Below are 27,452 nucleotides of genomic sequence, written 5' to 3' on the forward strand. Positions count from 1 at the left end.
TCTCATTTATAACCCATCCTCTTCTCAAGTGTTGTTCATGCCAAATGTCCTTTCCAGGGAGGTTTCCAGGTAGAGTGGGAAGCAACTTAGGAGTCAGATGTCAAATGATAACAACAGTAAGCTTTAAGTGAGCGTTCACTATGTAACAGACATTGTACCAAGTATTTTACAAACATCATCTCCTTTTGTCTGCACAACGTCTTTATAATGAATTAGGTCATATTCTATGCATACACATGAATGTGTGTGTGTGTGTGTGTGTGCACGTGTGCATGTGTATTTCTACCCAAAAGGTAGTACACTTTACATGCTGTTCCACACCTTGATGTTTTTTTCTCTCAACAATATACCTTATAGATTATTCCATTTCATTACATATAGAGTGTTCCAGTGCATGGTTCTACTATAATTTAGAAAATAAACGTCTTTGACGGATATTTAGATTTTTTCTGATATTCGTTTTACTCGGTTCGTTTGGGGAAGAAATTCTTAGAAGGTGAATCTCAGCATCACTCTAAGTAACTCAAGGAATTGGAGCCACTGGAGTGGGGTTCAGGTGGGAAGGAAAGTCAGACTGTGATTCTTAGAGGAGGAAGGATGAGAAACAGGGAGAAGTTGAGAGGATCAAGGAGGAGAGATAGTAAAAGAGCTGCTGGGGGGTCCCATTTCTGGAGGCGGCAGCGTGGAGCTGGAACTGGGCAGAGCTGTGCGCTGCATGCCCCAGGGATGCCTTGGGGCTGTGCAGGTGGGTAGGGTTAAGGAGGAAGTAGAAGGCCCAAGGTCTGCTCCAAATTGCGATGCCCCACCTCTCCCTTTACCTCCCCATCCCCACCATACTTCCCTCCCGCTGTCCTTTCCTCCCCAGCCTGGGAAAATTCTGTCAGAATTAATAAACGCAGCAGATTGCTTGGAGATGGAGGGTGAGGGCTGGAGACAGTCTGGGGCTCTGATATTTCCCTCATGTGCAATAATCTGGTGGTGAGATCTGGAATTAAAACCTCTTTCCTGGAGCCTTTATTAACATTAGCTCCTAATGCATAATTACCCGGCAAGCCCAGGGGGCTGATGCTTGTGTCGCCCCATCTATGCCTCTCTCCTTGGACAGGCCACCTGCTCCTTGGGGCCAGGAGGGCAGAGGCCCTGGTGGAGAAGGAAGGGCTGGCTCTTCTAGCACAGGTGGAGCCAGTCTGGTGGCCTGGGCTCCTGAGCTACTAGCCTGCTGGTGACCTTGAGCATTTCACTGTCCCTCCATAACCTCAGAGGGACCGTGGGGTCCAGGTATAGGCGGGGGTTCAGACGGAGCAGCCAGTATCAGACACGGCTTGGCTGCCTGTTCCTTTCAGCCCTCCTGGCTATTGAAGGGTTCACCACAGTAGTGGTGGGCTTATAACCAGCACAAGTGGGTGGCTGTGAGTTCTGACTGGCCCATCTCCACCCAGGGCAGCCATCATCGTATCCTCCTGACTGTGACTACTAGAAACCTCTCAGGCCTGAGTAGGGCTGGGGAACAGCTAGAACTTGCTTTCTTCTCTGAAGGCAGGAGGCTTGTCGCTGCAGGGCAGGGCGTCAGCTCTGCAGTAGTTGTTCCCATGTGGACTTGGTGGGCTTTGGCAAATGCTTGTCTTCTCTGTTCTTGGTTTCTCCAGCCCGGCAATAAGGGTGTCGCCCAGGGCGCCTCCTCTGCTCCTCATATTCAGAGTCTGTGCAGGTGTCAGGAGTCCCAGAGTTGGCAAAACACAGTCTGAGCAGATGAAAACCAAGGATAGGGTGTTCTGAGAGCCCCACTCTCCTGGGTCCCCATGTTAATTACCAGCAGCTGTACTGGCTGCAGTCCTGTCTCCCAACTGGATTAAGCAGGCAGTTTGCACACAACAGGAGGAAGTACCTCATTGTTTCTGCCATCAAGCTCTGCCTGCCATAGGGCCTTTGCACATGCTGTTCCTCCTGTCTATAATATTCTTTCCGTCCCTCTTATTTCCTACTCTTCCTTCAGAACTCAGGCCAATCATCATTTCTTACAGGAAGCCTTCCCTGACTTCCCCACTGAGGTCAGATTCGTGGTGCCCCCTAAGTCTCCTTCACGGTGATTCTGAGTTGCTGAAATCAGGGCATGAAAAAAGTGACTGTATTTTTGTGTCACTGAACTTAAGTTCTACTATAAGTGCCCATTCTGCCAGGAGGCAGGAATGTAATCGAAGGCCATTCAGGGTCCTCCTGCTTTCCCTGGCATTTCGTATGCTGAGCCTCCCATGCCTCAGTGTTGGCTGCTCCCTGGCATCCTTGAACCAGCTCTTCTAGCACAGGTGCACATCCTTGTTCCTGTCCCATCTCTGCACCCACAGCCCCTACTGCATCATTACCAGCCTGACCTAAGTTCCCTGCTACTCCCCATGCTGCTCTCATTTATTCTGCTCCCACGTGATGCTGGGCACAGGGAAACTTGGGGGACCCCACCAGGTAGGGTGAACAGGGGAGGGGTGGATGCAGATTCTCTCTGTCCTGAAAGTCCCCAAGTGGGTGGGGGTGGGGGAGGAAGGGAAGCAGTGACAGCGTACCTCCTTGGGGGGCTACCAATCCTCAGTGCTTTTTCTGGTCCTTTCACTCTCCTCTCCCACTCCCTGCCAGGCGCTGAGGCTCTTCCTGGAGTCTGGGGAGAGGGAGGGTTGCCATCTAGCAAAGGTCTGCAGCAACACCTGCAAACATGCTGCTTCTGCCCCGCACTGCTCAAGAACAAACTCTGTTCTGCTGCAGCATCCTGGCGGTAAGAAGAGGGGGCAGGGAGAGAACCAGATATACCAGAGAGAGCAGCCTGTGGTGGGCACGTGAGAGGCACGGTCGTTCCGTGGTTACAGTAAGGCGATATTCTGGAGCCAGATGGGTTCAAGCCCAGCTCTGCTGCCTGCCTGCTGTGCAAACTTGGGCAAGTTACTTTACCTCTCTGGTCCTCGGTTTCCTGTGGGACACTGACAATGTCCACCTGAGTCAGGATGAACCAAGGCAATGTGCACAAAGTGACTGGCACATAGGAAACATTCAGGAGATAATTGCCGTTCCCCTAAAAACAGCACTTTCCTTCTCCCCACACCACCCCCATCCCCAGTAAAGCTTATCATTGCTTGGTGAGTTTGTGATTAGAGTCAGTCTCCGCCACCACACTGTGCACTCCAGAAAGGTGGAGCCAAGGCTGCATTGTGGGCTGCTTGCTGGTCTGAGGTGACATTGTGTAGGCCCAGTGCTGGCACACTCTGTATGCTGCGGTTCCGGTTTGCATCCCTGTTAGCCCTGCACACACCTGACCATGGCCTTGCCCACCTGTCCTGCCCATGGTTCTTCCAGGAAACCTTCCCTGATACCCCCACTTAGAAAACTCTCCCCCAACCTCAGGGCTCGCCACAGCCCCCATCGAGAGTGTGGCTCCATCTTCCCCTGAAAGTGCAAGTCCCTTGAGGCCGGGAGCTGCGCCCAGCTCACCTGTTTCCTGAACTGGGCCCAGCTGAGGGGCTCCAGATAAGGTTGGTCTCAGTTCTCTTTAGTGTACTTGAGCCCAGAGAAGAAGGCAAAGCAGGCCTTATCCCCATCTTGTGGATAGAAGTGAGACTCAGAGGTTAATCAACTTACTCAATATCACACAGCTGCCGAGGGGAGAGGTTGGGACTGGGACTTGGGGGATAGGACACCCAGCCTCTGTTTCCCCTCTTGACCCACAGAGCTCACACTCTAATTGGGGGAACATAGGATGTGACAAAGGAATCACTCAGAAGACAATGACAGATAAAAACAAAGTCACCATGAGCTACTGCGGTCCTGAGACCTCCCGGGATCTTTTGTAAGAATGAGTGAGGAAATCACTGCACGCCTCAGTGCCAGGATGAGGCAGGGCCAGGATCTCCCAGAGTCCCTGACAGTGACCTGAGGTACTGGCCCACCTGCCTATGGCTAAGGCCAAGGAAACAGGGCACCACAGCCTTCACCCCGAGCTGGGGCAGCTTCATCATCAGCTGAGTTCCTGAGGACCTGCTATGTGCACATCTCCATCCTCCCACACCCTCCCCAGTTCTCACCATGACAACAATCATGTCTAAGGCCCAGAGAGGGGAAAAGACTCATCCAGAGCACGCAGCCTGGTGCCACAGCCCTTAGATTGGATCTGCAAGGAGCCAGGAGCCCCAGTGGCTCTGTTCTCAACTTCCAGACCATTATCTCAAGGTCCTTATCAAGACCTCCCTACTCTGGGCAACCAGGAGCCAGGATACAAAGTTTTAAGCTAGCCCCTCTCCAGCCGCAAACCCAGGCTGGTTTCTTGGGTTCTTCACCCTGCAACAAGTTAGGCCACCTGCTTTTTTGCAGCTAGACTGAAAGGCAATTGATATGCTTTGTCTCCAGCCAAATCTCATCTGGAACTGTAATCCCCAAGTGTTGAGGGAGGGACCTTGTGGGAGGTGATTGGATAATGGGGACGGTTTCCCCCTTGCTGTTCTTGTGATAGTGAGTGAGTGCTCATGAGATCTGATGTTTTAAAAGTTTTTGGCGTTTTCCCTCACTGTTCTCTCTCCTGGGGCCATGAGAAGATGTGCCTTGCTTCCCCTTTGCCTTCTGCCATGATTGCAAGTTTCCTGAGGCCTCCCCAGTCATGCAGACTATGAGTTAATTAAACCTTTTTCCTTTATAAATTACCCAGTCTCAGGTATTCTTTATAGCTGTGTGAAAATGGACTAATACAGCAACTCACACTGCCCTCTGGCTGGGCTGACCTAAATCAGCAGAAAATAACTCCTTCCAGGAAAAATAACCCAAACGCACCACCAGCTCCCTGTTCTATCCCTCAGGAAGCCACTGAGCCCAGCCTGGGCCCAGGCCCTCAACCCTGAAGGAGCTGAGAGGGCAAAGAGGACAAGGCCCCCTGGGTGAGGACCATGGCCTGAGATGGAAGCCCCCCTTCCCTTTCTCTCCCATGGCTGTCAAGCTGGCATTTAGTCTCATTTCATCTTCACAGTATCAGGAAGTGGCCATTATTGGCCCCAATTGTCTGGGAAGGAACCTCAGGCTCCAAGAGGTAAAGTGATTCACCCAAGCTCACACAGCAAGGAAACAGCAAGGACAATGCTGGTTCTGGCTCCAGAGTGGGAGCTGGTTTCATGGCCTGCACTGTGTCTCTGAAGGTCCTGGAAGTCCTGCTCAGGCCCACTTCTTCCAAGAGACGCTGATGCCTGGCCCCATAGGGACTTCGTCTGCTCAAGCAACTGCACTTCTGCTTCTTTCTCCTGCCAACCCCCTAAACTCACTTTGGTAGGCTAGGGTGGTGGCTAAGGGTTCAGGATCTGGACTCCGACTGCCTGGTGTTGGATCCTAACTCCACTTCTTAGGAACTGATTTGGGCCAGTCATAACCTCAGTTACCTCATCTGCAAAATGGGACTGATAATAATGGCGACCGCTTCCTGGGGTTGTTTTCAGGAGCTTGTAAAGTGGCCTGTGGCATATGGGAAGGGCACAGTGGGTGCTGGCTGCTGCAGCTAGTTTTCTTCTCATGATTGTGAGCTGCCTTTAAAGCAAGGTAACTGGTACCCAGGGACCCCCCAGTCACTTTCCCTTTTCTGCCCCCTTCCAGCTGGGTTGCATCCTCAGTTTCTATCCCAACCAACCAGAGACTCCTTTTGTTCATAGAGAATCAGCAGGAATGAGAAGGACACAGGTCCACATCCCACATTTCCTGGCCGAAGCCAGAGCGCTGGACTGGGGCAGGGACACCTGGGTCCTACTCCCAGCTCTGTGATTTATCAACACCCTGGCATTCAGCAGGTCACTTAATTTCTGAGTTTCAGTTTCCATATCATCTAGCTCTAACTAGCTAGCTAGCTGATTAAAAGCCCTTATTAAAAGTCTCAAGGGGTTGTTATGACCATCAAATAGGAAAATAGACACAAATTGTAAAGTGATGCCCCTATAAATGGAGTTATCATTGTGTGTTTATGTATGGAGAGAATTCCAGATAGCACATGGACGAGATGTGGAGCCTTGGGGAAGGCCCTACCCTCTCTTAACCTCAGTTTCCCTGTCCGTGCAGCTCATCTAGCTCTAAAACACTAGGCAGTGGATTCCTCCATGAGAAAATGGACAAGCCAACAGGCCTTCTGTGTCTGCAACATGATCTCCCCTCTCTCAGAGGACACAAACTCCCCGCCGGCGCGGCTAGTGATTAATAGGCTCTGAGTGGGGCCCCTGACCCCTCGTCAGGGCCATCAAGGTAAGTGCCCATCCACAAGCTGAGGGCTCCATCGATGAATAAATAATAATAGCAGTGAAGTAATGGGATCCGGCGAGGCCGCTTAGGATAATGGAGCAACAGACGCGGTGTTCAAGCCCCAGGGACCGGAGCATCCGGAAGAGCTGCCGGAATAGCGGCAGGAGCCTGGGCGTGTGCACATCCTGGCTGATGTTTGTCTGTGACCGTGACGACAATCAGGCCCTGTCCCAGCCTGGGTGACTTTGCAGCAGTGTGGTTCATACTGAAGTGATGAGCGCAGGCTTTGGAGCCACACGGACGTGGTGCCACTTGGCCTGGCTGAGACCCAGTCCCCACATTTGCACACTAGACATGACAATAAGCATTTCTTGGGGCTGAAGATAGAGCAAATAGGAGCCAGTGTGGGTTGTCATGGGCCCCCACTAGTCCCAGTGCTGAATGTCCTGAAAGCAATTCCATTACTTGTCAGCTCACTCAATTTTTAATGCAAACCTGCCCTACGGACCAGGCAGGTCAAGGATGGTGCCCTTTTGCCAGAAGAGGAAACTGAGGCTCAGAAAGATCCCTCTCTCTTTCCAAAAACACCCTAGCTCTGCCCCTGGCCACTTTTACCCAACACTGGTGGGCCCTCAGGTGACACTGGTGAGTCAATCCGTGTCCCAGAAGATCTCACAGTCATGAGGTCAGGGCAGTCAAGGCAAGGGGTGGGTCCCCAAAATAGGCTCCTAAATGAAAATGACAATGAAATCTCAATATACATACATTAGAATGGCCCATACACTAGGTTGATGAGGATGTGGGTCAACTGGAACTCTCACTCATTGCTGGTGACAGCGTAAGATGACCCAACCACTTGGGAAAAGGCACAACAGCTTCTTATAAGTCTAAACATATGACTGTCCTTTACCCAGCAATTCCACTTCTAGATATTAGCCAAGAGAAATGAAAACGTGTCTACACAAAGACTTGTACACAAATCGCCTAACCCTAGAAACAACCCAAATGTCCACCAGCAGGTGTAGGGAGAAATAGATTGCAGTATGCAGTGGAATGCTACGAAACTGCTGACACAGGAAACGACATGGATCAATCTCAAAAATATGATGTGAAGCAAAAGAACCCAGACACAAAAGAGTACATACTGTATGCTTTCATTTCTGTGAAATCCTAGAAATCTAGAGAGTCACTAGTAACAGGACGGAGACCAGAGGTTGCTCTCTCGGTTCACATCGGGTTGAGGCATGACTGCAAAGGGCTGTCTGTAGTAGAAATGTTCTATATCCTGACTGTGGTGCTGGTTACATGAGTGTACACATTTGTCAAACCCCACAGAACTGTACATTTTTATGGGTGCATTTTGTTGTATTTAAATTTTACTTCAATAAAGTTGATTTAACAGCAGGTCAAAACAAAACACAAGCACCAAAAAGAAAATTGCCAACCAGAGAGTAATCCAAACAGCTGGTACTCCCCCGAGAGCATATGACTCTAAAGAGTCACCAACTGGAAGCCCCGGTGCAGACAAGCCACTTGGCATGCAGTTGGTGGCTGGCCTGGAGGGAGGGAGACAGTTTGCCATCCCTGGGCTGGCTGAGCTGTGGTGCCATAGAGCCTGGGGTCCCTCCCTCCTGGCCCAGTCTCCTGCCTACTCCTCTCCAGGGGCTCTCTTTGAGCTGAAGATCAGCTCAGGGCTGCCAATAGCCTGCACAGCTTCTCCCTGAGAATCCTGAAACGCAGGCCCTGGGCTGGGGTCCTACCTTGCCAAGATAGCATGCCAATGAAAAGGCTCCTCTTCTCTGAGCAGGCACAGCTCTCCACCACTTGGTGGGCACAGCAAGGACTGGGTTTCAGCCCCCACTTGCCCTTCAGTCTAGGCCTTGTGCACAATCCCACCTGCAGATTTCATACTGAGCCTCCATCCTGGAAACCGCTCTGCTCTGTCTGTCCTTGAGCAAGTCCCCACTTCTCCCTGGGCCCCATTTTTCCCATTTGTCAAATGGGGCCAAACAGCTGGAAAGATCCAATGAGATAAGAGAAAGAAAGTTGCTTTGAAAAGTAAGATATGCGTGACAAATGTCAGTTTCTTCCTGGCCCACTGGATGAATGGGTGGATGAATGGTTGGTCAGATCGATGGATGTGTAGATGGATGGATGTGTGGATGGAGGGATGGTTGGGTGGGTAGATGGATGATGGATGAATGGGTGGTTGGACAGAGGGATGGATGGATTGTTAAATAACAAGATAATCTCTGAATTCCAGTTCTACGTTCTCTGCACTTTCTGGAGCAGTGAAAAGCACTGAGATTTGGGGCCCAAACATTAGTGTCTTCTGACCTCCCTTTTGTCCCCCCAGTTATCCCAAACTATGTCACTCCCCAGCTCTGTACCATTTGGACCACAAATGCTATGGATAAACCTCTTCTTCACTCTGGTGGGAATGAGTTTGGCATGAGGCTGAAGGACTAAGCCCCTTCCTCCCCCTACCGAGCCCCTCCCTCCATGGGGTGGAGGACCCTAGTTGAGGAGTTCCCCTTTCTAGGCCTTGATCTATAATGAGATAACTGATTGTTCTTGCCTCTTAGTCTCTTTCTCGATAAAGGGATAGACAGAGATGAGACAATTAAAAGGCGGGCTCCCAGCCACCCTGGAGAGATTCAATGAATATTAACAGACTTCCAGCTGCCGTCTGGCTGAGGCCTTGGGAACAGACAGCTCCAAAAAGGCTTAAGGGGCCCAGTGGGCTGACTTCATTTTCAAGAGAACAATGGCCACAGGAGAGGGGGGGTCACTGAGCATCTCCTTCAGGAGGGGCTGCAGTTCTCCAGCCTGCTCAACCTTTTGCCCTATGCCAGGCTCAGAAGGCAGGGTGGGGAGATTCTGAAGTCAGGTGCATTAGGATCGTGTCCCAGCTGTGGCCCTGCCCAAGCTGTGTGGCCTCAGGCATATGTGTGAGCCTCTCTGAGCCTCTGTTTCTGCCAGTGGGAGATGAGGTGACAATGAAGCAACCCTCACAGGCGTTTCCCACCTGAGCTCAGGTGAGGTGCTCTGCTGTGTCTGGAGGCAGCTAAGACCAGTGGGTGAGTAGAGGCAGAGCCAGTGGGCATGCAAAGGGCTGGGATCTGCATGCTCAGGGTCACCAGGCCCCTTATTGCCTGGGGGTCTTTCTTTAGAGAGCAGGGAGTAGGGTCAGGGAGGGGGCTGCCCGTCCCATGCACATGCATGCCCCAAATCTCCTCTTCTCTCCACCCACAGCCCTGGCCCCATCGGCTTACTCAGAGCCTAAGTCCAGCCCTCAGGTCCAGCACAGATGACTGAGGCCCAGGAACTCAGACCAGGGAGTCAGGGCTTGCCTGCAGCCCACGTAGCACTTGTGCCTTTGTTTCATGGACTGAGAACCAGAGGGGAGAAATGGCTTGCCCAAGGTCCCACGGCTACTGAGTGGCGGAGGGAGGGCACTGGAGCTCACTGAGCTAAATCGAATGTCCTTTACGACATAGTACTGCTATTGGGGTGGGGAACAGTGGCCAGAAGTGCCCATAGGCAGGCCGTGGACTTCCAGGTGGCGGCAGTTAAGCCCAGCCCTAACTCAGCTCTGGCCTGGCTGCACCGGCTCCTCCGCCCAGTGGAACGCTTACCGGGAAGTGCAAAAAGAGCTGCACGGTGGAACCACGGCAGCAAGGTGAAGACGGTGGAGAGCGATGGAGAGCCGGCTGAGCGATGAGCTCATTAGGGAGGTGAGCGACGAGCCCATGCACAGGTGTTCACTTAGTGAGCGGGAGCTTGGGAGGCTGAGGACAGACCTGTGCATCTGTCCCACTCTGGCGCTTGGCTCGAGTTTTAGCCCATGATACGCTCTAGTGTCACCAAGAACATAGGAGAGGCCTGCTCCAGCCTCACCCACCCTGGCTGTGCCCTGGGCTAGGCCTGCTGGGGCCTCTGTCACTCTGGGAACCATATGGGGAACTTCCCCACAGAGGCCAAGCATCCAGGGCTCATCCCCATGAACTTTTTCCTTCTTCGTCACCCCATTCCTCATCTCTGAGGCTCTCAAACTCAGCCAGGGCTTGAAGAGCTGAGGAAGGAGCACTGTTCTGGGAGCCCAGAGTCCCAGATTTCAGGCCCTGTGCCTGGCTTCAGTCAGCACAGCACTTGACGGCTGGCAGAGATCATGCCAACAGGATCTCATCAGAACCAGACCCATACTGCGTTTTAGGCAGGTCTGGGACTGTGATCTCCATTCTAGAGACAAGGAAAACTGAGGCCCAGAAGGCGGAAGTCAGCGTGAGATGGGGCTGGGTACACACCCAGGTCTGTGGACTTCCAGGCCAGTGCCATTTCCTCATCTGATCTCTGCTGCCATATCGCCTGCCCCTCTTGGGGCCTCAGTTTCCCCATTTACACAAGAGGGTTCCCTAAGGGAGCATCAGCTTCCCTCATCCTTCCTGTCACCAGCTCCTTGCTGACACAGCCCAGGAGAGCACAGGGCTGTCAAAAGGGTAAGACCCCAGCCTTCATGGGGCCTTCATGGATGGGCATGAAGGTGCACACAAAGGCAGAGCTGTGGGGATGCCAGTCAGCCTCCACCTGGGACCCTAGGATCTCCTGGGCCTGGCCAAACGTGGGGTCCACACAGGGATGGGCTTGGGAGAGGGCAGCTAAGACCCATGGGTGAGTAGAGGCAGAGCCAGTGGGCACAGGATCTGGGCTCTCGGCTCAGAGAGGAGAGAGGAGGCGCCATCTGCTTCCCAGCTTTAAGCTTTTCTCCTTAGGGAGAGTGAGCACAAAGAGAAACCTCTCCTTTCTTCTCAGGTCTCTCATCTTGACCCTTTCCAGGTCGGGTGGGGACAGCCTGGAGTTTTGAGAGGTGGATGAACACTGGTCTGGCTGTGACAGGTGCTCCATCTGGGGCTGCTGGGGAAGGGGCAAGGCTGCCCTCCCCAAGGTGGGTTCCCTGGCTGGGGACAAAGGACGGCCACCTTGCTGCCTGCAGAGCAGGAGCCTGCCCGGCCGAGAACTACCCTACTCCTGATACATGGTCCCCCTCGTCTTGTCTGTCTTTCAGACCCAAATACATGCAGACCTGGCAAGAGTGAGAAACAGGACTGGCTTTCTTCTCATGGGGCCGTGAAAGGGGCAGGTCTGGCTCCAGGTCACAGAGCAAGACAGTGGCAAAGGCAGGACCAGGGGATGGCCAGGCCCCAGATGCTACCTGTCCACATAGCATGCAGCAGGGACCTGGAAGGGAGCACCATAGGCTCCGCAGCCAGCCGGGCTTGGGGGCAAATTACAGCTCCTGCTTCCCCAACAGGAGGACACAGGCCGAGCTTCCTGAAGGGCGCTCCTAGAAAACAGCCCTCAGGAAAGTGTGGGAGATCACTAGCACCAGTGAAGTAGTCAGGCCCACGGGGAAAGCCTTTGGAACCATCTGGAGCAACCAGAGTGAGAGACAGAGATGGGACCACTGTTGTAAGAATAGCAGAAGGAGCCACTCATGTTGGAGAAGCCTCCCCGTGTGGAAACGACCCTTGTGTGGGTAACTCAGGGTCCCTTGGGGGCCCTTTTTCTGGGAAGAGGCTGTATTACCTTCAGTTTTCTGCTGCTGGGTCTCTGTTTCCATGATCTTTGCCATTAGAGAAATTTTACTTTCCATCAGGGACCATCTCATCGTGACCCCCACCACGTGCTAACCTCTCTGAGCCCAGTTTCCTGATGAGGCGTGGGGGCCACAGGACACAGGCCTGGAAGCAGTGAGAAGCAGTTTCAAGAGGGAGTGCATCCAGGTGCAGAGATCTGGGACCGAGATCTCTTTCTTTGCCTCCCCTACTTCACCTGGGTACTCCCTGTGATGGTTACTATTGAGTGTCAACTTGTCTGGATTGAAGGATGCAAAGTATTGTTCCTGGGTGTGTCTGTGATGGTGTTGCCAAAGGAGATTAACATTTGAGTCAGTGGACTGGGAAAGGCAGACCCACCCCCAATCTGGGTGGGCACAATCTAATCAGCTGCCAGCGTGGCCAGAATAAAAGCAGGCAGAGGAACGTGGAAATTCTAGACTGGTTTAGTCTTCCAGCCTACATCTTTCTCCCATGCTGGATGCTTCCTGCCCGTGAACATCAGACTCCAAGTTCTTCAGCTTTGGGACTCTTGGACCTTCGACCACAGACTGAAGGCTGCACTGTTGGCTTCCCTACTTTTGAGGTTTTGGGATTCAGACTGGCTTCCTTGCTCCTCCGCTTGCAGATGGCCTATTGTGGGACCTCACCTTGTGATCATGTGAGTCAATACTCCGTAATAAACTCCCCTTCATCTATACATCTATCCTATTAGCGCTGTCCCTTTAGAGAACCCTAACTAATACAACCTACCCATCCTTCAGCAGGTGGCTGAGTCATCACCTCCTCAAGGAAACCTTCCCTGACGTTCCAGGCTAGGGGAGTCCCACATAGTATCTGTCCTCAGAGAATCATGGAATTCTTCCTAGCACTAATCCCAAGGGTAATTTTATATTTATTTGTGTGATCATCTGATTAATGTCTACCTCTCCCCAAAGACTATAATAATCTCCACAAGGGTAGGGTCATAACCATTTTCATTCACTCCTGCATATTCAGAGCCTTTATGTAGGGTGTGGAGCACGGAAGCTTGATAAGTATCTGTTGTGTACATGAATGAATGAATGAATGAGTGAATGAATGAATAGCACATGGCCAAGAAGGAGAGGATCGCTGAGGGCTTTCTGGACTATGGCAGGACTTTGGGAGTCTGGGCTGGCAAGAGTAAGTTTTATGTTGGGTAGAAAAGAGCTCTCCCTAAAGCAGGGGCCAAACCAGTCCCCTAGGGCTGTGTTTACAGCTAGGGTGGAATTGGTGAGATGGGGAGAGATGCCTCGGGGGGTGAATTCAGTTTACCCCCCTATATCCTACTCCCAAGGAAATGCATCTATTCTATTCTCCCTGGTCCCCAGACTCTTCCAGATGTAGGCTGCTAGCACTGGGCCCATGCCTAAAATTAGTAATCTCCCTGGAGTGGCCATAAAGAGGGACTCCTCCATAGAACCAGTCATCCTGTTCACTGGATTGTTAAGGGCCCTTCTACAAGGGCCCTCAACAACGTGAGACTCAAAGATCCACACACTTTGGGCTCATTCCCATTGGCCCATCCATAGGCTTTCTCCAGCCTTCCTTGTATCCAGTCATCCAGACTTGCTCCCTTCTATGATCTTGACCAATCAGCTAAGCTATTTGTCACTTACCCAGTCTTCTTAGAAAGGAGCTAAGTGATCACTAATAGAATGTTCATAGAAATATGGATGGTAATGGCCATTCTGATGAAGTCTCAGATAGAAATGAGGAATATGTTATTGGAAACTGGAGGAAAAGTGATCCTTGTTATAAAATGGCAAAGAATTTGGTAGTATTGTGTTCCTGTCCTAGTGCTTTGTGGAAGGTAGAACTTCTGAGCAATGAAACAAGACATTCAGTGGAAGAAATCTCTAAACAAAGTTATTGAGGATGTGGCATGGCTTCTTTTCACTGTAGTAAAAACACAAGAAGATATACATTAATTAAAGATGCAATTTACAGTCAAAAGGGAAGCAGAACTTAAAGATTTGGAAAATTCTTAGCCTGGCCAGGTTGTAAAGAACGTAAAAGTGTGTTTGAGAGATAACACCAACAGTGTGTGACCAAGTGAAGGTTGGCCAGATGCCATTCATCAAGACAATGGATGAATAATCCCCAAAATATTTTGGCAGTCTTCAAGACTGCCACTCCCTTTACCAGAATGCCCGGGCACTGGGGGCAGAATGGTTTCAAAGCTCTTCTCCCCAAATTCTTGTACAATGCTCCTTGGTCACCCAGCTGTGGCTCAAGAGAGCTCAAGTGTGGCTTGGGCCAACCCTCAGGTAGGCACAGATGAGGAACCATGGTGGCATCAACACAGTGCCATCTCCAGGAGTGTGCAGAGTGAACAAGTTGTGGGGACATGGCTACCTCCACCTAGATTTCAAAAGATGCCCTGGAGAACCTCAGGTCCCAGCCCAAGAACTGCCACAGGGGTGGGGCCACCACAGAGATCCTCCACTACGGTGATGTCCAGTGGACCCACAGGGGCAGAGCTAGAGCTGCCCCTTAGACTACAGGCCAGTAGAGCCACCAGCAGGTAACTCTACCCTGGGAGAACCACACACATGTGATTCCAACCCATGAGAGCTGCAGTGTGGGCTGTGCTTAGCACAGCCATGGGAGCACGGCCACCCAAAGCCACATGGGCCAGCCCCTACCACAGTTTGTCCAGAAGTAGGACAACAAGTCTAAGACATTATTTGTAGGCTTTAAGATTTAATGTTGTTTTCCCTGTTGGGTTTTGGACTTACTTGGGACCAGTTACCCCTTCCTTCTTACTTCTCTTTTTTGTAATGGAAATGTCTATCCTATGCCTGTCCCACTGTTGCATTTTGAAAGCACATAAATTGTTTAATTTCACAAGTTCACAGCTGAAAAGCAATTTGCTTCAGGATGGAGGTACCTTAAGTCTCAGCCATATCTGATTTAGATGATATTTAGATAAGACTCTGGACTTTAGACTTCTGAGCTGATGCTGAAATGAGTTATTGCTTGTGGGGCTACTGGGATGGAATGAATGTATTTTGCCTGTGAGAGGGACACGAATTTTGGGGGAGCAGGGAAGGAATACTATGGTTTAAACATTTTTGTCCCCCCCACACAAAATTCATATGTTGAAACCTACCATCCAAAGTGGTGGTATTAAGAAGGGGGACCTTAGGCCGGGTGCAGTGGCTCACGCCTGTAATCCCAGCACTTTGGGAGGCCGAGGCAGGCAGATCACGAGGTCAGGATATTGAGACCATCCTAGCTAACACGGTGAAACCCTGCCTCTACTAAAAATACAAAAAATTAGCCAGGCATGGTGGCAGGAGCCTGTAATCCCAGCTACTCAGGAGGCTGAGGCAGGAGAATGGCGTGAACCCGGGAGTTTGCAGTGAGCCAAGATCGTGCCACTGCACTCCAGCCTGGGTGACAGAGCAAGACTCTCAAAAAAAAAAAAAAAAAAAAAAAAAAGAAGGCAGACCTTTGAGAGGTGATTAGGTCATGAGGGCTTCCTGCCCTCATAAATGAAATTAGTGCCCTAATAAAATCTTGAGGGAGCTCACTTACCCCGTCTGCCATATGAGGACACAGCAACAGGCGTCATCTTTGAAGCAGAGACCAAGCCCTTGCCATGACACTGATTCTGTTGGCACACTTGATCTTGGACTTCCCAGCTTCCAGAACTGTGAACAATAACGTTCTCTTGTAAATTACCTGGCCTAAGGTATTTTGTTATAGCAGCCTGAACTAAGACAGTCCCCGAGGGCAATAAACACAGGAAGTATTTATTCATTAGTTTTCATCTCCCACTGGTCAAAGGTTGCCTGTGGGCATTAACTGCCCTCTACACACACACACACACACAAGAGACATGCGCACACACATATACAGAGACAGGGAGACACAAGAGACATGTGCACACACACAGAGACAGAGACAGGAGAGACATGTGCACACACACACACACAGACACCAGAGATGTGCACACACACACAGAGACAGAGGAAGACACGAGAGGCATGTGCACACACACAGAGACATAGGGAGACACAAGAGATATGTACACACACACAGAGACATGAGAGACATGTGCGCACACACAGAGACAGAGACAGGAGAGACGTGCACACACACACACAGAGACAGAGACAGGAGAGACATGTACACACACACACAGAGACCGAGGGAGACATGAGAGACATGTGCATACACACACAGGTGTCTGCACACATATTGACACATTTCTGATTTGCACATGCAGAAGTGCCACCTAGATTCCTGCAGATGTCTCACACCATGACAAGGGGGCCTCATTCGCACCTGGAGTAAGGTAAGTCACTGTCAGGTTGCACCTGAGGGAGGTCTATCAGTCTGTTTTATGTTGCTATAAAGGAATACCTGAGGCTGGGTAATTTATTTTAAAAAGGGGTTCATTTGGTTTATGGTTCCACAGGCTGTACAAGAAGCATGACACCAGCATCTGCATCTAGTGAGGCCTCAGGGAGCTTTTACTCACGGCAGAGGATGAAGAGGAGACGGCATCACATGGCTAGAGAGGGAGAAAGAGAGAGGAAGGAGGTGCCACATTGTTTTTTTAACAACCAGCTATATAAATAGAGTGAGAACTTCTTCATTACCGAGGGGAGGGCACCAAGCCATTCATGTGGGATCCACCCCCATGACCCAAACACCTCCCACTAAACCCACCTCCAACATTTGGGGATCACATTTCGACATGAGATTTGGAAGGGCCAAGCCTCCAAACTATATCAGGAGGCTACCAGCCTGTGTAGAGCTGGTCAGCCCAGGAGGGAGAGGTGTGGCTAAGTGACCTGAGGGGTCTGATAGCATTATCTGCTTCAAGGCGCGCAGGCGGAACTCAAACTGGATGTTTTCAGTACGGGCAAAGGCTGGGCCCAAAGAGTGAACCCATCCATTCCGGGGTCCACCCATCCCTGTGACCATAATACCTCTGTGAAAAGAGGTCCCAAGAGTGATTTAGGGATCGGGGAGGGTAGCCAGGGTCTGAGCAGAGGGTCTGAGCTGGGCATAGGGGGTGTTGGTGAAGTCCCTGAAGGAGGGACCCCCGTCTGATTTGAAAAATGGTCTCGTTCTCCCTGCCTCACCATAACAAAGATATCCTGGTCAGGAGACATGAGTGTGGCTTGCACATGTCAACTGTGAGGCCGGGACACGCCCAGAAAGGCTTTCCTGCCTGCCACCGCATCCCTGCCCCGCTGGTGTAATTAACCCTGAGCTAATGGGGTGAGGCCTGCGAGGAAGCAGTGTGCCATACCGTGAGGCGGGTCTCAGCACTCCTTCCCGGCCCCTCCACATGCTTTCCCTTTCCTCTGCCCCCTGATTCATGGACGCCTCCCAGCCCCAGCCCCACTGGGAGTTCCTGGGCTAGGAGGAGCAACAGCGAGGATCCCAGGGCATCATGGATGTGGCCCAGAAAGCCCCCTGGACCCCCTTCCTCAAATCCAACAAGAGCCATTGATCAGGAGATTCTTTCTTGTTCTGGCCTAAATGTGCTGGTGGTATTCCTAGCCCAGAACCTAGGGACCCTGCTCCTTGCCCTAGGGGTTTCAGGGTATAGGGAGTCTCATCTCAACATTCCTCTTTCCTGCTCCTCCTGGGGAAAGAGGGGCTTTGAGGGCAGAGCACGCTCCTGGGGGACTCCTGATAAAAGCTAGCTCTCCCACCACATGGAGAACCAGCCCCACACTCAGCCACAGAGGCTTTGTGGACTTGGGCCTTGGAAGTGGGCAGGCTTGGGTATAAATGCTGCTTCTGAGAGGCCTTGAGCAAGTTGCTACACCTCCTAAGTGTGCACTTTCTCACCTGTGAAGTGGGGAAAAACTAGGACTAGCTCACAGGGTTGTCATCAGCACGAGCACCGAGGTGTGAACAGCACTTGGCACATAGTACACACTCAGTAAATGATGGTTCTTATGATGATGATGCCAGGATGGAGATAGTGGACAGGGGCATCCTGCTGTCCAGCAGATGATGTTCAAGGCTGCAGCTGAGAAGAGAGGAGAGCAAGGGCTCACGTGGATGTCCATAGGACCACCAGTGTGGGGCCCAGCTCCCCACAGGGCCTCCCAGACAAGCCCAGGCAGACAACCCTCCACTGCCTGCCCCATCCTGCCCAACCCCACCACCCACCAATATCAGAGGAGACTGGAATCTAGAAAGGAGAGGAGTGTTTTCCCTCCTGGATGTCAAAGATGTGGAGCAGGACAGCAAGAGCCTTGAATTAAATGGGAGCCTGCAGGATTTAAATAAATGGAACTGGCTTTTAGAGAAAGGGAGTAAGACTACTTAATAAACAAGTCAGGAAGCTATGGTTAATGGAGCTCAATCCTCCAGGGTGGGGGTGTTAACAGGGTATCGACAGTTACTGGGGGGAAAACTAGCCGCTTCATGTTCACATCTCCATCAGCTGGGATGCCTGACTGGACATTGTTATCATCATTTTCATTCATTAGGCGAACAGTATTATTTATTGAGTACCTGCTGGTACAACTACCTCCTTTCACCAAGTGCCCTGAGGATGCATAGTCAGGGAACTTAGGTGGGTGCCTCTCAGGTCCTTGTTCCCCTGGGAAGGAGGCTCCGACTCAGTGCCTCAGGGGCACAAGTCAAGCAGGTCATATCCTAAAGCATGGGGGACCAAGGACCTGACAAGAGTGGCCTCCTGCAGTGCTAAAGGCATGAAGCCCACCTGAGTGTGAAGAGGGCAGCAAAGGGCCACAGCCCACAGCCAGCTTGGCAGTAGGAGGCAACATGCCCACAGTCCTGCAGCAGGGTCAGCTGAGTTGGGCTGGTCCCCAGGTCCCCAAGATTCATGGTACAACCATCTCAGGTGAAACTGGCTCATGGCAGCTCATTCTGCCCCACACTTGAGTCCTGCTTCCCTCTCTCTTTCTCTCTCTCTCTCTCTCTCTGTCCCTACAAGTAGGATGGTGGGTGAGCAAACATCTTCCAAATGCAGGGGAGCCAGGGTCTGTCTGTGTCCCACTCCCCATCCCGCCTTGTAGCCACTCCAGAACACTACCTCCCCTCATCTCTGGCCAGCTGACATCTTACCATCACTCTCTGCCAAGGTAAGTCGATGTCAGATGGTTTAATTCATAACAATGAACCCGCCCACCTGTTACAAAAATAGTGCCTGGGAGGTACCCTCGGCTTTTATTGACCTCGATTCTAATTGTATCTCTACTACTGTCTGGCTTGGTGGCCTTGGCAAGTCACTTTGTCACTGGGCCTCAGTTTCCCCATCTGGCCCATCATGAGATTGAACTAAGTCACTTTTAAAGTTCTTTCTAGAGGGAGGAGCCAAGATGGCCGAATAGGAACAGCTCCGGTCTACAGCTCCCGGCGCGAGCGACGCAGAAGACGGGTGATTTCTGCATTTCCATCTGAGGTACCGTGTTCATCTCACTAGGGAGTGCCAGACAGCGGGCGCAGGTCAGTGGGTGAGTGCACCGTGTGCCAGCCGAAGCAGGGGCGAGGCATTGCCTCACTCGGGAAGCGCAAGGGGTCAGGGAGTTCCCCTTCCAGGGGTGACAGACGGCACCTGGAAAATCGGGCCACTCCCACCCGAATACTGCGCTTTTCCGACGGGCTTAGGAAACGGTGCCCCAGGAGAGTATAGCCCGCACCTGGCTCAGAGGGTCCTATGCCCACGGAGTCTCGCTGATTGCTAGCACAGCAGTCTGAGATCAAACAGCAAGTCGGCAGCGAGGCTGGGGGAGGGGCGCCCGCCATTGCCCAGGCTCGCTTAGGTAAACAAAGCAGCCCGGAAGCTTGAACTGGGTGGAGCCCACCACAGCTCAAGGAGGCCTGCCTGCCTCTGTAGGCTCCACCTCTGGGGGCAGGGCACAGGCAAACACAAAGACAGCAGTAACCTCTGCAGACTTAAATGTCCCTGTCTGACAGCTTTGAGGAGAGCAGTGGTTCTCCCAGCACACAGCTGGAGATCTGAGAACGGGCTGACTGCCTCCTCAAGTGGATCCCTGACCCCTGACCCCCGAGCAGCCTAACTGGGAGGCACCCCCCAGCAGGGGCAGACTGACACCTCACATGGCCGGCCAGGTACTCCAACAGACCAGCAGCTGAGGGTCCTGTCCGTTAGAAGGAAAACTAACAGAAAGGACATCCACACCAAAAACCCATCTGTACATCACCATCATCAAAGACCAAAAGTAGATAAAACCACAAAGATGGGGAAAAAACAGAGCAGAAAAACTGGAAACTCTAAAAAGCAGAGTACCTCTCCTCCTCCAAAGGAACGCAGTTCCTCACCAGCAACGGAACAAAGCTGGATGGAGAACGACTTTGATGAGCTGAGAGAAGAAGGCTTCAGACGATCAAATTACTCCGAGCTACGGGAGGATATTCAAACCAAAGGCAAAGAAGTTGAAAACTCTGAAAAAAATTTAGAAGAATGTATAACTAGAATAACCAATACAGAGAAGTGCTTAAAGGAGCTGATGGAGCTGAAAACCAAGGCTCGAGAACTACGTGAAGAATGCAGAAGCCTCAGGAGCCGATGCGATCAAATGGAAGAAAGGGTATCAGCCCTGGAAGATGAAATGAATGAAATGCAGCGAGAACGGAAGTTTAGAGAAAAAAAGAATAAAAAAAAAATGAGCAAAGCCTCCAAGAAATGTGGGACTATGTGAAAAGACCAAATCTATGTCTGATTGGTGTACCTGAAAGTGACGGGGAGAATGGAAACAAGTTGGAAAACACTCTGCAGGATATTATCCAGGAGAACTTCCCCAATCTAGCAAGGCAGGCCAACATTCAGATTCAGGAAATACAGAGAACGCCACAAAGATACTCCTCAAGAAGAGCAACTCCAAGACACATAATTGTCAGATTCACCAAAGTTGAAATCAAGGAAAAAATGTTAAGGGCAGCCAGAGAGAAAGGTCGGGTTACCATCAAAGGGAAGCCCATCAGACTAACAGCGGATCTCTCGGCAGAAACCCTACAAGCCAGAAGAGAGTGGGGGCCAATATTCAACATTCTTAAAGAAAAGAATTTTCAACCCAGAATTTCATATCCTGCCAAACTAAGCTTCATAAGTGAAGGAGAAATAAAATACTTTACAGACAAGCAAATGCTGAGAGATTTTGTCACCACCAGGCCTGCCCTAAAAGAGCTCCTGAAGGAAGTGCTAAACATGGAAAGGCACAACCGGTACCAGCCACTGCAAAATCATACCGAAATGTAAAGACCATCGAGACTAGGAAGAGACTGCATCAACTAACGAGCAAAATAACCAGCTAACATCATAATGACAGGATCAGATTCACACATAACAATATTAACTTTAAATGTAAATGGACTAAATGCTCCAATTAAAAGACACAGACTGGCAAATTGGATAAAGACTCAAGACCCATCAGTGTGCTGTATTCAGGAAACCCATCTCACGTGCAGAGACACACATAGGCTCAAAATAAAAGGATGGAGGAAGATCTACCAAGCAAATGGAAAACAAAAAAAGGCAGGGGTTGCAATCCTAGTCTCTGATAAAACAGACTTTAAACCAACAAAGATCAAAAGAGACAAAGAAGGCCATTACATAATGGTAAAGGGATTAATTCAACAAGAAGAGCTAACTATCCTAAATATATATGCACCCAATACAGGAGCACCCAGATTCATAAAGCAAGTCCTGAGTAACCTACAAAGAGACTTAGACTCCCACACATTAATAATGGGAGACTTTAACACCCTACTGTCAACATTAGACAGATCAACGAAACAGAAAATCAACAAGGATACCCAGGAATTGAACTCAGCTCTGCACCAAGCAGACCTAATAGACATCTACAGAACTCTCCACCCCAAATCAACAGAATATACATTTTTTTCAGCACCACACCACACCTATTCCAAAATTGACCATATACTTGGAAGTAAAGATCTCCTCAATAAATGTAAAAGAACAGAAATTATAACAAACTATCTCTCAGATCACAGTGCAATCAAGCTAGAACTCAGGATTAAGAATCTCACTCAAAACCGCTCAACTACGTGGAAACTGAACAACCTGCTCCTGAATGACTACTGGGTACATAACGAAATGAAGGCAGAAATAAAGATGTTCTTTGAAACCAACGAGAACCAAGACACAACATACCAGAATCTCTGGGATGCATTCAAAGCAGTGTGTAGAGGGAAATTTATTGCACTAAATGCCCACAAGAGAAAGCAGGAAAGATCCAAAATTGACACCCTAACATCACAATTAAAAGAACTAGAAAAGCAAGAGCAAACACATTCAAAAGCTAGCAGAAGGCAAGAAATAACTAAAATCAGAGCAGAACTGAAGGAAATAGAGACACAAAAAACCCTTCAAAAAATAAATGAATCCAGGAGCTGGTTTTTTGAAAGGACCAACAAAATTGATAGACCGCTAGCAAGATTAATAAAGAAAAAAAGAGAGAAGAATCAAATAGATGCAATAAAAAATGATAAAGGGGATATCATCACCGATCCCACAGAAATACAAACTACCATCAGAGAATATTACAAACACCTCTACGCAAATAAACTAGAAAATCTAGAAGAAATGGATAAATTCCTCAACACATACACCCTCCCAAGACTAAACCAGGAAGAAGTTGAATCTCTGAATAGACCAATAACAGGAGCTGAAATTGTGGCAATAATCAATAGCTTACCAACCAAAAAAAGTCCAGGACCAGATGGGTTCACAGCCGAATTCTACCAGAGGTACAAGGAGGAGCTGGTACCATTCCTTCTGAAACTATTCCAATCAATAGAAAAAGAGGGAATCCTCCCTAACTCATTTTATGAGGCCAGCATCATCCTGATACCAAAGCCTGGCAGAGACACAACAAAAAAAGAGAATTTTAGACCAATATCCTTGATGAACATTGATGCAAAAATCCTCAATAAAATACTGGCAAACCGAATCCAGCAGCACATCCAAAAGCTTATCCACCATGATCAAGTGGGCTTCATCCCTGGGATGCAAGGCTGGTTCAATATACGCAAATCAATAAATGTAATCCAGCATATAAACAGAACCAAAGTCAAAAACCACATGATTATCTCAATAGATGCAGAAAAGGCCTTTGACAAAATTCAACAACCCTTCATGCTAAAAACTCTCAATAAATTAGGTATTGATGGGTCATATCTCAAAATAATAAGAGCTATTTATGACAAACCCACAGCCAATATCATACTGAATGGGCAAAAACTGGAAGCATTCCCTTTGAAAACTGGCACAAGACAGGGATGCCCTCTCTCACCACTCCTATTCAACATAGTGTTGGAAGTTCTGGCCAGGGCAATTAGGCAAGAGAAGGAAATCAAGAGTATTCAATTAGGAAAAGAGGAAGTCAAATTGTCCCTGTTTGCAGATGACATGATAGTATATCTAGAAAACCCCATTGTCTCAGCCGAAAATCTCCTTAAGCTGATAAGCAACTTCAGCAAAGTCTCAGGATACAAAATCAATGTACAAAAATCACAAGCATTCTTATACATCAATAACAGACAAACAGAGAGCCAAATCATGAGTGAACTCCCATTCACAATTGCTTCAAAGAGAATAAAATACCTAGGAATCCAACTTACAAGGGATGTGAAGGACCTCTTCAAGGAGAACTACAAACCACTGCTCAAGGAAATAAAAGAGGATACAAACAAATGGAAGAACATTCCATGCTCATGGGTAGGAAGAATCAATATCGTGAAAATGGCCATCCTTCCCAAGGTAATTTACAGATTCAATGCCATCCCCATCAAGTTACCAATGACTTTCTTCACAGAATTGGAAAAAACTACTTTAAAGTTCATATGGAACCAAAAAAGAGCCCGCATCGCCAAGTCAATCCTAAGCCAAAAGAACAAAGCTGGAGGCATCACGCCACCTGACTTCAAACTATACTACAAGGCTATAGTAACCAAAACAGCATGATACTGGTACCAAAACAGAGATATAGATCAATGGAATAGAACAGAGCCGTCAGAAATAATGCCACATATCTACAACTATCTGATCTTTGACAAACCTGACAAAAACAAGAAATGGGGAAAGGATTCCCTATTTAATAAATGGTGCTGGGAAAACTGGCTAGCCATATGTAGAAAGCTGAAACTGGATCCCTTCCTTACACCTTATACAAAAATCAATTCAAGATGGATTAAAGACTTAAATGTTAGACCTAAAACCATAAAAACCCTAGAAGAAAACCTAGGCGATACCATTCAGGACATAGGCATGGGCAAGGACTTCATGTCTAAAACACCAAAAGCAATGGCAACAAAAGCCAAAATTGACAAATGGGATCTAATTAAACTAAAGAGCTTCTGCACAGCAAAGGAAACTACCATCAGAGTGAACAGGCAACCTACAAAATGGGAGAAAATTTTCGCAACCTACTCATCTGACAAAGGGCTAATATCCAGAATCTACAATGAACCCCAACAAATTTACAAGAAAAAAACAAACAACCCCATCAAAAAGTGGGCGAAGGACATGAACAGACACTTCTCAAAAGAAGACATTTATGCAGCCAAAAAACACATGAAAAAATGCTCACCATCACTGGCCATCAGAGAAATGCAAATCAAAACCACGATGAGATACCATCTCACACCAGTTAGAATGGCAATCATTAAAAAGTCAGGAAACAACAGGTGCTGGAGAGGATGTGGAGAAATAGGAACACTTTTACACTGTTGGTGGGACTGTAAACTAGTTCAACCCTTGTGGAAGTCAGTGTGGCGATTCCTCAGGGATCTAGAACTAGAAATTCCATTTGACCCAGCCATCCCATTACTGGGTATATACCCAAAGGACTATAAATCATGCTGCTATAAAGACACATGCACACGTATGTTTATTGCAGCATTATTCACAATAGCAAAGACTTGGGACCAACCCAAATGTCCAACAATGATAGACTGGATTAAGAAAATGTGGCACATATACACCATGGAATACTATGCAGCCATAAAAAATGATGAGTTCACGTCCTTTGTAGGGACATGGATGAAATTGGAAATCATCATTCTCAGTAAACTATCGCAAGAACAAAAAACCAAACACCGCATATTCTCACTCATAGGTGGGAATTGAACAATGAGAACACATGGACACAGGAAGGGGAACATCACACTTCGGGGACTGTTGTGGGGTGGGGGGAGGGGGGAGGGATAGCATTGGGAGATATACCTAATGCTAGATGACGAGTTGGTGGGTGCAGTGCACCAGCATGGCACATGTATACATATGTAACTTACCTGCACGTTGCGCACATGTACCATAGAGCCTAAAGTATAATAATAATAATAATAAATAAAATAAAATAAAATAAAATAAAATAAAAAATAAAATAAAGTTCTTTCTAGAATTGAGCCTTCCCCACCCAGTACCCCTTAACAACAAGCAGCAGCAACACTTCTCTCCCCTCTCTACAATGTCAGCTCCACCAGAGGACAGGGACTTGTGTCTGTCTTGTTCACTCCAGCATCCTAAGACCCAGAACAGTGCCTGGGACATAATTGCCACTCAAGAAATATCTGTCAAGTGAGTGGAAGAATCAGCCACAGCTCCTATTTATTAAGGGTGTACTGTGAGTCCAACACTGGCCTAAACGCTCTGCAGGCATGACCAGAGAACAAGCTATTCAGGTGGCTGTGCATCATGGTGGGGAGCAGCAGGGCTGGGTGGGTCGAGCTGGGAGCCCAGAGACAGACTGTGAGCGGCACAGGATCACTCACTCTCTTTAAAATCTGGAAAACCCTGTAACTGAAGTCCTTCCTAAGTCATTGTCAAATCTTGCTTGTCTCCCTTCAATTTCATTTTTTCTGTTTGATTCTCAGAAAAGGGGGAAAGTACCATTTTATATCAGCTATTTACATACCCCAAAATCTTATTACATTCTTCCCAAGAACGCTGTGACAAAGCCAAAAGGCAAATAACAAACTGGAAAAAAAACATTTTTACCATATATGAGAGATAAAGGGTTAACAGTCTTAATACAAAGAGCACTTCAAACCATTGGGAAAAGATAAACTAGGAATTCACAAATTCAAAGAGCCAATAAACCAGAAGGAAAATTAGAAAAATTGTCAACTTCACTAATAATTCATGACATGCAAACTCAAATAATAGTAAGATGCAACTTAACACCTAGCAAATTAGCAAAGATTCGCTCAATCCAGTGTTGGTTTGTGTGTCGGGAAAAGCGCATCATGAAGGTATATTGTAGGTATGAGTGAGAAGTGGCACATCCTTCTCCAGGTGGGGGCGATTGGACTGTCAAACCCGAGACTCTTTAACACAGGCATAGTCTGCAACCCAGTGATCCTACTCCTAAGTATTAATCTGAAGAAGTGCCTCAAGGATGTGTATCTAAATATTAATCAAGTGTTCTTAAGAAGTGCCTGGTTGCCCAGTGATAAAGCTTTAGTCAAATGATTCCAGGTGCCTCCACACAATGGAATACCTTGAGCCACGAAGAATGACGCATACACACCATCATGTCTTTAGACCATCTTTAGAAAGACTCAAAAAACTGCTAATAGTGGGGGTCCCTTCAGAGGCAAATGAGGGGTGGAGAGACAGGGATGGGAGGGGAATTCATTTTCCATTCTGTTCTCTTTTGTACCGTTAGACTTATTTATCACATGCATGTATTAACCAGTGAAAATAAAATTAATTACAAATGATATAGAAATCTATTTTTGTCAAAAGATAATTAAACTAAAGTTTGGATGGCTGTCTATAAAGTGTGAGCCAGAGTTATTGGTGGAGGGGACTCCCACCTGTCTCTACACTTTGGCCCCTCTTCCCATCCTCTCCTCTCCTCCACCTCATAAGTGAGGAGGAGTTTGAGAGTGGTCCAAGCCTAGGATATTTGGGGGCCACCTTCACTAGGGCGCAAGGTCACTGCACTGAACAGCCACTAGTGGAGCACTTCCTCCACTCCGTCCCAGGCTACAGAAGGCAGGTTGGTCCTGCCCCAAAGAGGCTGCTGCTTTGATTTTGTGGGAAAGGGGTAGAAAGCCCCTCAAAGGCTTCAGGCCTGGGCCATGTTCTCCATCCCATCCCTTACCAGGGTTCCACATTCATTCATAAATCTACTCATAGAGTAGCAATTGGAATCTCATCTGGCCACTGTTTCTTGTATACAAGTTCCTCGATCAGAATTCTGCACAGGGTTGGGGAAGGGGAGCTGTGATCTGGGAATTTCTGGGTGCTTGGCTCTATCTAGTATCATAACAACCCAGAAACTTCACCCAGAACTCAGAACAATTCTCTCTGGGTAATGGGATATTATAGGATATTTTAATTTTCATGTTTGTGCCAGTCTGCTTTTCCTAATCTTTTCATTATTTAGTAATTCTTAAATTTTTTTTCCAAAGAAGAAGAGGGGGAAAATCCCCTCTGGGACAACCTTGCTGAAGACAGGGCCCTGGTCAATGTTTTTCGCAAGATAGACACCTGCCCCACAACTTCCTTTTAATCAGGTCATCGAATTCTCCCAAGAAGTCTTTTGTGGACATCAAATTGCCTCTGTGCTTGGAAGGGAT

The 27,452-nt window shown here is 48.8% G+C and overlaps 1 long non-coding RNA gene across 10 annotated transcripts in view; it reads right to left on the reverse strand.

Moving 5' to 3' along the window:
• Nucleotides 1-346: 346 nt before the first annotated feature.
• LOC129048279 (uncharacterized) overlaps nucleotides 347-27,452 on the reverse strand; it is a 52,660-nt gene continuing 25,554 nt past the window's right edge. For 2 of the 10 annotated variants that reach the window (XR_010141560.1, XR_010141559.1), the window contains exons 4-11: nucleotides 17,697-17,880; nucleotides 16,251-16,401; nucleotides 15,420-15,535; nucleotides 13,496-13,775; nucleotides 11,827-11,981; nucleotides 8,001-8,253; nucleotides 2,556-2,755; nucleotides 348-1,741 (exon numbers count right to left, since the gene is read on the reverse strand). This is a non-coding gene — a long non-coding RNA (uncharacterized LOC129048279). Of the gene's footprint in view, nucleotides 1,742-2,555; nucleotides 2,756-8,000; nucleotides 8,254-11,826; nucleotides 11,982-13,495; nucleotides 13,776-15,419; nucleotides 15,536-16,250; nucleotides 16,402-17,696; nucleotides 17,881-18,023; nucleotides 18,359-27,452 lie in introns of those variants that run through there. The other 8 variants (XR_010141558.1, XR_010141555.1, XR_010141557.1 and 5 more) reach the window with 7 other exon arrangements.

Source organism: Pongo abelii, chromosome 8, assembly GCF_028885655.2.
Source record: "Pongo abelii isolate AG06213 chromosome 8, NHGRI_mPonAbe1-v2.0_pri, whole genome shotgun sequence".
NCBI classification, from domain to species: Eukaryota; Metazoa; Chordata; class Mammalia; order Primates; family Hominidae; genus Pongo; species Pongo abelii.